We start from the raw sequence: 12,503 nt of genomic DNA, 5'->3' as shown, positions 1-12,503 counted from the left end.
GAACTGGAGGGGGGAGATGACAAAGGCTCGGGATGGACCATTCCTGTGAGGATCAGTGGCAGTGCTGATATGCATGAGGTGGGCCCGGTCTAGGGTGGCACAGTGGGCAAACAACTGTATGTTGGAATGCTACCCCAAGTGCGGCACAGCTCATCTGAAAGAAACACGTTAGTTAGTTTCCTCACCTTAGAATATCCCCAGGCGTCAGACTGGATCCGGAAGATTTTTCGTCAGCAATACCCCTTGCGCGTTGCTAGGCGTCGTCTGCGGCTCCGCGTCCGTCGTCGGCGTCGTGCGCCGGAATGACGTCGTCGGAGTACTTAGACGCCGCCCTCGCGCGCTGACGTCAGTTCTTCTTTTTTCCGCGCCAGTAAGCGCAGATCCGGGAGAGCTACCCCTTTAGTCAATTTTTTACTAACTTTTTCGATCCCTTTTGATCTTGTCAATCGACTCCGGTGCCGGTAGGATGCCTGGTTTTAAAGCCTGTGCTGACTGTAGCCGCCTGATGTCGGTTACGGACCATCACCGCCGGTGCCTTTACTGCTTGGGCCTCGATCATGACGCGGAGTCGTGTTCCGACTGCAAGGCCCTGACCTCGAAGGCTAGACGGGAGCGGTCCCGTAAGCTTCTCGAGATTCGCCACTCGGCTCCGCGCGCCTCTCGATCCCGGTCCAGGAGGAGGTCCAAGGATCGGTCGCGGAGCCGCAGCCGACGTCACCATCGGTCGTCGGGATCCAAGTCTTCGGGTAAGTCGAAGCATTCCGAGAAGTCCAAGAGGCGACACCGCTCTTCGGACTCCCCTCGCCGGTCGCGCGACTCGGCCGAGGATCAGGGTGGTTCCACCCCCGCGGCTCCGGCGGAGCCGCAGGCGCCGCGCACGTCCCCATACCCTCCGGTCCCTGGGACTGACGCGACGCTGGCGGAAGTCAGTGCCTTCCTCTCGGCCATGAGGAATCTGGCTCCGCCGTCGGCGACCGCTGGTGCGCCTTCGGGCCCCGCGGACCCGACTGGGCTGCCTTGCCTGCCGGTGGCTCCGGCGCCGTTGACGGCTCCGGCCTCGACGCCGCAAGCGCCCGTGGGACCCGTTCTCGAGTCCCCGCCGACGCCGGTCGACCTTGTCACGCCTCCTCCGCCGGCGTCGACACCGGTACCACCCCCGACGCCGACGTCGACTCCGCTCGACGTCGAGCCCCAGTTCAGTCCCACTCCGGGCCCGGCGCCGGTACGGCGTCGATGGACGCCGCGATCGGCGCCGCTAGAGACACATTATGTCTACCGCCCGGCTCCGTTACTTTCTCCTCTATACCAGGAGTCGGATGATGGGGACAACTGGGAGGGATCCGAGGATCCGATGGCCGTTCAGGCTCAACTGTCCCAGGACTGGGCAGATGAACTGGGGGAGGCCAGTGGCCTGGATACCTCTCCAGACACTGGATTTGTCTCTCCTTCGACTGTGGCTTCGGAGGAGGGCGCTGCTTTCTCTGTGGTGCTGCGCAAGGCGGCCGCAGCCCTTGGGCTCGAGCTGCCTGCCGTGGCTGTGAGGACTAACATCCTTACTGAGGTGCTTCAGTCTGCAGCAAGCTCCACTGAGCCTCTGCTGCAATTCAATGAGGCCCTCATTGACGTTCTGCAGGGCACCTGGTCCAAGCCCTCTACAGTTCCTCCTGTGGACAGGAACGTCGCCAGGCGCCACCGCCCTGCTCCGGTCGACCCCAGTTTTCTGTCCCAACACCCTACCCCTGAGAGCCTGGTTATCCAGGCCTCCACCTCCCAATCCTCTTTCCCGACCGCCCCGCCGGACCGGGATTGCAAGAGACTAGAACAGTTTGACAAGAAGCTGTTCTCCTCCCTTAGTTTGGGCCTGCGGTCTTTGAACACCGCTTGTCTCTTGGACCGTTATTCCCACTCTCTGTGGGATGCGGTAGAGGACGCACTGCCCCTGTGTCCGGAGGAGGTCCGGACACGACTTACCCAGGCTCTGGCCGATGGGAGGGATGCCGCGCGACATGCTATACGATGTGGGCTTGACACCACGGACTCGCTGGGTAGGGCCATTTCTACCACAGTGGCGCTTAGACGTCACGCCTGGCTGCGGTCCACGTCATTTTCGGGCGATGTCCAGAGCACTCTCATGGACATGCCCTTTGATGGCACTCGCCTTTTTGGCGAGAAAGCGGACAGTGCGCTGAATCGCTTTAAGGACTCCCGGGCTACGGCCAAGTCCTTGGGCCTCTCGGCCCCGCGGTGGCAAACTTCCGCCTTTCGCCCCTTTCGTGGCCAAGGAAGGGGTGCCTCCTCACGTGCGCCTAGCCACCAGCCGCAGAACCAACCTGCGCGCGGTCGCGGACGTGGTTTCCGCCGAGACGGTTCTGGAGGACGACGAGGTCAGCCCACATCCACCCCGGCAGCATCCGCCTCAAAGCCTTCCTAGTCCGAGCTTTCAGGCCCATTCCACGCCAGTGGGCGGCAGAGTTCGCCATCACCTGCTCCACTGGCGGTCCATCACATCGGACAGGTGGGTGCTGCAAATCGTCCGAAGGGGCTACTCCCTCCCCTTCGAGACGACCCCTCCAGCCATGCCACCGCAGCACCACCACCGTATCTCGGGGGATCATTTGAATCTTCTCCACGAGGAAGTTTCGGCCCTCTTGGCCAAGGGGGCCGTCGAGCGCGTTCCGAGCCCAGAAGTAGGTCGTGGTTGTTTTTCCCACTACTTTCTGGTTCCCAAGAAGGGCAAAGGGGGCCTACGCCCTATCTTGGACCTCCGGAACGTCAATACCTTCCTCCGGAAGGAAAGGTTCAAGATGTTAACTTTGGCTCAGGTTCTTGCTGCCCTAGACCCCGGAGACTGGATGGTAGCGTTGGACTTGCAGGACGCATATCTCCACATCCCCGTCCTGCCGGCCCACCGGCGTTACCTGCGGTTCACGGTGGGCCCAGAGCACTTTCAGTTTACCGTGCTCCCCTTCGGCCTCACCAGTGCCCCTCGGGTGTTCACGAAAGTGATGGCGGTGGTCGCAGCTCATCTGCGCAGATCAGGGGTTCCAGTCTTCCCCTATCTCGACGACTGGTTGTTGAAGGCGGGCTCGCCCCAGGCAGTCGTCTCCCACCTCCAGACTACGGCGGATCTCCTGCGTTTGCTGGGATTTTCCATCAACGTGCCGAAGTCACACCTGAGCCCCTCTCAGAAGCTCCTCTTCATCGGAGCGGTTCTCGATTCGGCGCAGTTCGGGGTCCGTCCCCTGGAACAGCGGGTCCGGGATATACAGGCCCTGATTCCCATCTTTCGACCTCTATCCTGGGTTTCGGTCAGGCTAGTGTTGCGGCTTCTGGGGCTGATGGCCTCCTGCATCCTACTAGTGCATCACGCCAGGCGGCGCATGCGGGCTCTGCAGTGGGACCTGAAGTTTCAGTGGGCCCAGCATCACGGCAACCTGTCCGACCATGTCTTGATCTCGGAGGGCACTGCACGGCAGTTGCAGTGGTGGCTCACGGACCGCGATTGGGTCATGGGCAGAAGCCTCTCCCTTCCCCAACCGGAGCATGTCGTAGTGACGGATGCGTCCCTCCTGGGATGGGGTGGCCATATGGGAGAGGCGGAGATCAGAGGCCTCTGGTCTCCGGCGGAGTCTAGTCTCCACATCAACCTGTTGGAGTTGAGAGCGATCCGGCTTGCACTGAAAGCCTTCCTTCCCTCTGTCAGGGGCAGTGTCGTGCAGGTGTTCACGGACAACACCACCGCCATGTGGTATTGCAACAAACAGGGCGGGGTGGGGTCGTGGACCCTTTGTCAGGAGGCTCTTCGCCTCTGGACGTGGCTGGAACACCAGGGCGTCACCCTAGTGGTTCAACATCTGGCGGGCTCTCTGAACGCCAGAGCAGACGAACTCAGCCGCCGGTGCATGATGGATCACGAATGGCGTCTGAACTCCGAAGTGGCGCAAGGTCTCTTTCAGCAGTGGGGAGAGCCTTGGTTAGATCTATTCGCCACCGAAGAGAACGCGCAATGTCAGCAGTTCTGCGCGTTGGAATTTCCAAGGCGGCACTCGCTCGGCGACGCTTTTCGTCACGAGTGGAGTTGCGGTCTGTTGTACGCCTTTCCGCCTATACCACTTCTGCCCAGAGTGCTGAAGAAGATCAGGCACGACCAGGCCCAAGTCATCTTGGTGGCTCCGGATTGGGCACGAAGGTACTGGTATCCCGAGCTACTCAGTATGTTGACCGATCCTCCGATACGTCTGCCCCTTCGGGAGGATCTTCTGTCGCAGCAGCAGGGGACGGTCCTCCACCCGAACCTGTCCAGCCTCCACCTTCATGCGTGGAGATTGAGCGGCGGCAGTTGATGCCATTTGACTTGCCTCCTGAAGTCTGTGATATCATTCTGGCAGCCAGGCGTCCCTCCACAAAGACGGTATACGCCTGCCGGTGGAACAAATTTGTGGCATGGTGCACAGCAAAGGCTGTGGATCCCCTTTCCGCCCCTCTTTCTGAGGTTCTCCTCTTTCTTCTTTCTTTGGCCCAGCAGGGCTCTGCCCTGGGCACTCTGAAAGGTTATCTTGCTGCCATCTCTGCCTTCTTGCGGCTTCCTGATCAGCCTTCTCTTTTCAAGTCCCCTGTCGTTACACGCTTTCTAAAAGGCATTACTCACACGTTCCCTCCTGTCCCTTTTGTAATGCCTCAGTGGGACTTGAATCTTGTCTTGACATTCCTGATGTGTGCTCCCTTTGAGCCTCTTCACAATTGTCCTCTTCGTCTTCTGACTCTTAAGACTGCTTTTCTGGTAGCCATCACCTCGGCTAGACGGGTGAGTGAGCTCCAGGCTTTATCTTCAAAGCCTCCTTTTCTCTCTGTTCATCCGGACAAGGTTGTCCTTCGGCCTCGTCCCTCCTTTCTTCCGAAAGTGGTGACTCCATTTCATCTTGGGAAGTCTGTCACCTTGCCCACCTTCTTTCCGCCTCCGCATCCTTTCAAAGAGGAAGAGAGGCTCCACCGTCTGGACCCAAAACGTGCGCTCTCCTTTTATTTGGACCGCACAAAGCAGTTCCGGGTGGACGACCAACTTTTCGTTGGATACGTGGGTGCTAAGAAGGGGAAAGCTGTGCACAAACGGACCATCTCTCGGTGGGTCGTTTTGTGCATCAAAATTTGTTACTCCTTGGCAAAAAAGGACCCACCTGTTGGGCTGCGCGCCCATTCTACTCGGGCCACAGCGGCTACTACTGCTTTGGGACGGGGTGTCCCTTTGCAGGACATCTGTCAGGCGGTGACGTGGGCTTCGCTACACACGTTTGCCAGGCATTATTGCCTTGACAGCCAAGTCCGGAGGGATGGCTTCTTTGGCCGTTCTGTCCTCCAGGACTTTCTGGTGTGATCTTGGTTCGCAGACCCACCACCGGGGATGGTATTGCTTGGGTATCTATTCTAAGGTGAGGAATCTAACTAACGTGTTTCTTTCAGATGAACAAGTTACTTACCTTCGGTAACGATGTATCTGTAAGAAACATTAGTTAGTTAGATTCCTCAACGACCCACCCATCCTCCCCGTTCTGCGAACTGACATCTAGGGTTAAGGTTATCCTTTTCAGGCCCCTAGATTTTATTTTTGGCACCAGTGTCGGTCTTTGCATGGCTCTGCGTTCCTGGCGCGGAAAGCTATGTACAAGAACTGACGTCAGCGCGCGAGGGCTCCGACGACGTCATTCCGGCGCACGACGCCGACGACGGACGCGGCGCTGCAGACGACGCCTAGCGACGCGCAAGGGGTATTGCTGACGAAAAATCTTCCGGATCCAGTCTGACGCCTGGGGATATTCTAAGGTGAGGAATCTAACTAACTAATGTTTCTTACAGATACATCGTTACCGAAGGTAAGTAACTTGTTCTTCAAGCCTTCTACTGCCAGTAGCTGTGAATTCCAAAAAGTAATACATTTGCATGCATTCAAAGAGTACTTATTTGGGTGCAGGTTTACTACTTTTTTCAGGCAAATTGGACACTATGTATATTTAGGCTCCCAATCCAAATAAATAACAAATTAAAATCTCTCAGTGAATTGAGTACAACAAGAAAAAACAACATAGACATATGCAGACCTGACTCAGGGCCCGCAGACCCAAATTCTAAACTAAGAATGCATTTGAGGGGTGTCACACCCCAAAGAAGCTACACCCCTGGGCCTGATAGTTCTTCCTGAGAACCCATGACTATGGTCATGTACAACACAATGGCCTGGAGTCACTGTCCTGGGATAATTTACTTTAAATATATTTTCACTGCACACACAATTCTGCGTATCTGCTACAAGAAGCCTTGATAGTAAAGTTGTCAAATAGGTGCATGTGCGCAGGGCTCAATGTTTCTACTCCTTGCCTTTTTTTTTTTTTTTTTTTTTTTTTTGAAAATTTTATTGAACAATAAATCAATTACAAGCATGGGCCTACAACCACCAGGGCCGGCCGCTAGATTCAGAAAGGATCATACAGATGTTAAGGCAGTAGTCGACTCCCGGGGCCCAGCCCCGTACATGGCTCCGGATAGTCCTAGGGAAGCAGGATACATAGATTTAACATAAATAACAAATAAAAACAAAAGGCGAGGCGTAAGGGCAAAAAATGTGGGTCAGGCTACATCCGGGGGACTCTACTTCAGACCTTCAAATAGCTATCAAGAGGAAGGAGTACTGATAGGTCGGGGGGGGGGTCACGGGAGAGGAACGTCTATATTCGGTTATTCCAAAAGTCGCAAGGAACCATCAAGGGTCAGGGGGACAAAGCAATATCGGTGTCCACTAGGGGGGGAATACAGATACCCCCACGATACACGTTCCATTGCCCCCAGATTCTACCCCATGCCCCCGGTTTACCACGAGCCACATACACAGTCTTCTCCCTGAACATGCACCAGTCCATGTTCTCCTTCCATACGGACACGGTGGGAGGCCGCTGGGAACCCCAAAGCTGCGCTATATCTCTCTTGGCAATCATGTTCCCCAGGGCCGCCCACCGAGTCTGAGCCGCGTTATAATCATTGGGCTCCCACACATTCAGGACACAGCGACGCACCTCCGGCAGCAGCACAACCCCGGTGACTTGTCCCATGACCACATGAACCCGGCGCCAGTATTCCGCCACCTCGCGACACTCCCAAAGGATATGGAGAAAGGTGGCTCTGAGTCCACATCCCCGCTCACAGAGCCCGTCTTCAGAAAATCCCATCGAGACCAAACGGGGACCCGTCACATACACCCGGTGGAGAATCTTAAGTTGGACCAGGCGGAGACGGGCTGGAATGGCCACTTCCTTGGGGGACGACAGTGCGGACTGCCAGTCCTCGTCGTCCAGTTCCACCCCATCCCCCGTCCACGCCTCCCGGAGGCGCACCAAGAGGTCAGCCCGATTATTGATAAGTTTTTTATAAATTAATGAGATAGTACTGTCGGGGACATGACCATCGAGTATGCGGTCCTCGAGGGGCGAAGAAGCCGGGATCTTGGTCCCCTTCCCAAAAACAGAGAGCAGGGCATGCCGAATCTGGGCGTAGCGGAAGAACTCCCTTTCCGTAAGTTCGTATTCGCTCTGGAGCGCCGCGAATGTTTTAACCGCACCCTTAATCCATAAGTCTCCCACTCTACTAATACCAATCGTGTCCCAACGTTCAAACCCCTTCGTTGTCCAGAGGCTTCCCAGGCGGTCGGAGGCAAACAGAGGAGTAGCACATGTTAATCGCTCACTCCAGCCCAAGGCTACATTGGCCGCCTTCCAGATCCGTGCCGCAATCTTAGTAGGGCCCGTAAGGGTCCGTCCAGCCGAGCTGGAGTAAAGTGCCCTGTTATAGTTTCCGCCGGGAAGCAGGAATTTATCCATCTCATACGCCGGATTCAAGCCAGGCGCATACGTGGCATGGTTAATGGCCGATAGCTGTGAGGCCCAATAATACCTGCGAATGTCGGGAAGCGCGATGCCCCCGTCGTACCAGGGGAGAGTAAGCTTTGCCAGAGCGATACGCGCCCGTCCGTCCCACACCAGTCTCCTCTGCAGGCTCTCCACCTCCCGAAAGTAGGACACAGGAATAACATCGAAGGAGTTCTGAAGTGCATAGAGAAATCTGGGAAGGGACATCTGTGAGAAGTTGGTCTGATGTATGATGTCACTAGTTATAGTGTACACCTTATATCAGTCCAAATACCCTTATGGTGATTGGTTGTAAAGTCAACCTTATAGACCAGCTATCCTAGTGGTAGCATGGACAAGAGCAGTCTTAGGCTAAACTCTGAATGGCATGTGAAGCCAGCTGTGATACCATATATAATCCCTTGAATACCAAATGAAAGGACACCACAACAGATATATATATAAAATAAAGTGTATTTATTCTAAGCAAACCCTCAGCACTCTTTATGAGTTTAGAGGTAAGTACAACACAGTCTTATTAATGCATACAGTAAGTCACACAGGTAAGTAATACAGTTAGGCCCTAGGGGCCACGCAAACCATATACTAAAGAAGTGGTATAAGAACCACTGTCACGGAAATAGAATAGGCCTAGGCCTAGGGAATCGCTGGGGCTACACTACACTAGCGTTAGTTAGGAAGTGGGAGGCCCACGGGATTCGTGTGCAGAGTGGAAACACTCACGCGTAATGCGTAAAAGTCAATAGCAATGTTACAGTTTAGAAATAGATAGATTTAGGACACTTCCGGAGTAGCTAGGAAGTTGAGACTTGAAAACTAGACACTAGGATAGTCACTATCCTGATGAGCACCGGAGTACCCAAGTTACCTAGCCCACAGGCTGCGGGTGCATAGGGGTGAAGATGCGTCGTTTTCGTCGTCGACTCCTATGGATGCCTGAAGAAAGATGCTGACAGGCAGTCAGGAGAGAGTGTCCGGTGGATCCCAAGCCTGGGATCAAGAAGAGAAGAAACCTGCAAGCAGAAGGGACAGAGTCAAGGTCACTAGCCAGTGACCACGTGGAACCAGGAAGGAACCAGGCGATGTCGTGAAGAGTTGCAGGTGAAGGTGAAGCTTGTCGCTGCAGCCAGGAGGACCAGGAAGCGTCGAGGACGACCAGGACCAGGAGGCGAGCTGTCCCACGAAGGCTCTTGCTGTCGGCGGCGTCGAAGTTGGACTAGGACTCACCAAGCCTTGGCAAGCGGAACCCACGAAGAACAAGGGACTTGCTTCTGGTGCAGACCAGGAAGGTCTGGGGTGCTTCTTCTTTGCAGAGAAGCGGGAGCCAGTCTGGAGGAGCCAAACCAGCGCAGAAGATTTCAGGGAGCGTCGTCACAGAGGCCACCAGCCAGCGGGCAAGCGACCGGACAGACGCGGCAAGCAGGAAAATGCTGAAGGGCCCCACGCAGGACTCGTGGAGTGTGGGGGGCTGGTCTTCGGTGCAGATGGTGCTTGGGGTTGGGGCTTCTCAATCCCCGGTGCACAACTTCGAGGGTACCTCAGAAGCTGCGCTGTAAGTTACTAGCCACTTTTCCCAGGTAGCCGGTCCCACGTCGCTTGTCGCCTCCACGGATCTCAGCTCGGCTGCAGATGTGGATGAGGGTCGGAGAAGTCTGGAAATCAAGGCTCTGGTCGGGCTCTGCAATCGGTTCCTCGTCGAACGTTTCACAAAGCAAAGGGTAGTCACTTGATGGTGCCTGTTTGCACAGGGTAGCCACTCCTTGGCTACAAGGGAGATTCTTCAGTCTTCTTCTTTCGTCGAATGTCGAAGGTCCAGAGTTTCTGTTCAGTTTTGCAGGTTCAGGATAATCTAAAGTCTTGAGGCCCAACTCCCACTCTTATACTAATCTGGGGGGCTGGGATACCTGCTAGGTCACGCCTTATGGGTGGGACCTGGGAGGGGGTGGTTACACCCACTTCCCTTTGTCCAGTTTCGCGCCAGAGCTGGGGCTGGAGTGCCCCAGCGCCGGTTTGAACTGGACTATGCAAGGAACACCTTGTGTGCCCCAGGCATGTCTCATTCCTTTCAGCCCACCCTGCCCCAATACACTAAAGGCTGTCTGGGGAGGTGCTAGCACCTCCCCAAGCAGGAAACCTATTGTCCAGGCCTCCCTGGCTGGGATCACTCCCAGCTGCAGGAGGTCAGACTTGTGTCGTGGCAGCAGCATCCATTTTGTGATGCTGAGGCTTTGGTCAGAGGCTAACAGTTGAAGTATGATTTTAACATGTCTTTCCCTCTAGAAGGGGGGAATAATATTCTCATGTCCAGAAATGGCATGGGGGTATTATTCCCGAGTGTTAGACACCTTACACGACATGTTTTGATAAAGCCAAACCATAGTTACCATAACCGTCTAAGATTATAAGGTACTTTAAGAGTATATGGTAGGCTATATCATAGAACAGCTATAAGGACTTGGTTCCGAAAGCTGCAGACAGGCTCAGCTCATGCTAGAGCACCATCTCACATGTTACCAAGCACTCTGCCTCCAGGATTGTCAAGGCCTGCCATAGGAGTGACTGATAGGTACACATGTGTCTATATGTAAGTTAGGTATAGGAATACTACACCTAAGCAAGGGGTGATTACACGACCTTGCCCCAGCTGAGTGATCAGCCAGTTGTGTCAAAATGGAAGGCCAGGCCAGGGGTGGCACAATACATGCTGCAGCCCCTGGTAGGCCTAGGGTACACCTATGCCCTGGGTACCTAGGGTACACTGTACAGGGCCCAATAAGGTGATCCTATCCAAATGGGTTATGCACCTAAAGTACATAGTAGTAATTTAGAGAGAGAACAGCAGGGCTGTGGGTCTGATTAGCAGGCCCACAGCCACATCTAAGTCGAAAACCAGTAAAGCAAAAGCAAAAAGTGGGGGTGAACATAGAAAGCAGACCCTACTCTCCTACACAACCCCCCCCCAAACTTAGGGACATTAAACTAACCTTGACCAGTTGAGTCTTCATGTTCTAAGTGGAAATATCTGGAGAGTCCATCTGCATTGGCATGGTCAGTCCCAGGTCTATGTTCCACTGTGAAGTCCATCCCCTGTAGGGAAATGGACCACCTAAGAAGTTTGGGATTTTCACCCTTCATCTGATTTAGCCACAAGAGGGGCTTATGGTCTGTCTGAATCTTGAAGTGAGTGCCAAACAAGTATGGCCTCAGCTTCTTCAGGGCCCAAACCACAGCAAAGGCCTCCCTCTCAATAGCTGACCAACGTTTCTCTCTAGGGGTCAGCCTTCTACTTATAAAAGCAATTGGCTGGTCTTGACCATCTACATTCAGTTGTGAAAGAACAGCTCCCACACCTAACTCAGAAGCATCTGTCTGGACAATGAACTCTTTGGAGTAGTCTGGACTTTTCAGAATAGGTGCACTGCACATGGCCTGCTTCAGGTCATCAAATGCTTTTTGACAGCTTGCTGTCCACTGAACTTTCTTTGGCATCTTCTTGGAGGTCAAGTCATTAAGTGGTGTCACTATGGACCCATAGTTCTTAACAAACTTTCTGTAGTACCCAGACAGGCCCAAGAAAGCTCTGACCTGAGTCTGGGTAGTTGGAGGAGCCCAGTCCTTTATGGTCTGGATCTTGCTCTCCAGTGGTTGAACCTGACCCCCACCAACTAGGTGGCCCAGGTATACAACCTTGCTCTGCCCTATCTGGCACTTAGTGGCCTTGATAGTGAGGCCTGCCTTTTGCAGGGCCTCTAAAACATTCCTCAGGTGGACCAGGTGATCCTCCCAGGTGGAGCTAAAGACAGCAATATCATCAAGATAAGCTGCACAATAATCATCCAACCCAGTAAGGACTTGATTCACCAGCCTTTGGAAAGTGGCAGGTGCATTCTTCAAACCAAAGGGCATTACCACAAATTGATAATGTCCTCCTGGGGTCGAGAAAGCAGTTTTGGCCTTTGCACTCTCAGCTAGTCTGATTTGCCAGTAGCCTGCTGTTAGGTCAAATGTGCTCAAAAACTTAGCAGCTGCCAGTCTGTCAATGAGCTCATCTGCCCTAGGTATTGGGTGGGCATCTGTCCTAGTGACAGCATTGAGACCTCTGTAATCCACGCAAAACCTCATCTCTCTCTTACCATCTTGGGTGTGAGGTTTTGGCACAAGGACTACAGGACTAGCCCAAGGGCTCTCTGAAGGTTCAATGACTCCCAGCTCCAACATCTTTTGTACCTCAACTTTTATGCAGTCCCTGACATGGTCAGGTTGCCTGTAGATTTTACTCTTCACAGGCAGACTGTCACCAGTGTCCACCTCATGGGTGCACCAGTTTGTCTGACTTGGGGTCAGAGAGAACATATGTCTGTAGGCCTGCAGAACTTGTCTGCAGTCCTGTTGCTGATGGACAGTGAGGCTGTCAGAAAAGACCACACCATCAACTGAGCCATCATCAGGGTTCTGAGTCAACAGGTCTGGGAGAGGGTCACTCTCTTCCTCCTGCCCCTCATCTGTAGCCATGAGTAGCCCCATGTCTGCCCTGTCAACATATGCCTTCAATCTGTTGACATGAAGCACCCTGTGGGGGCTTCTGGGAGTCCC

This window comes from Triturus cristatus, chromosome 12 (genome assembly GCF_964204655.1).
Source record: "Triturus cristatus chromosome 12, aTriCri1.1, whole genome shotgun sequence".
In the NCBI taxonomy this organism is placed as follows: Eukaryota; Metazoa; Chordata; class Amphibia; order Caudata; family Salamandridae; genus Triturus; species Triturus cristatus.
The sequence above is the reverse complement of the archived record's forward strand: the minus strand, read 5'-3'. Positions refer to the sequence as shown.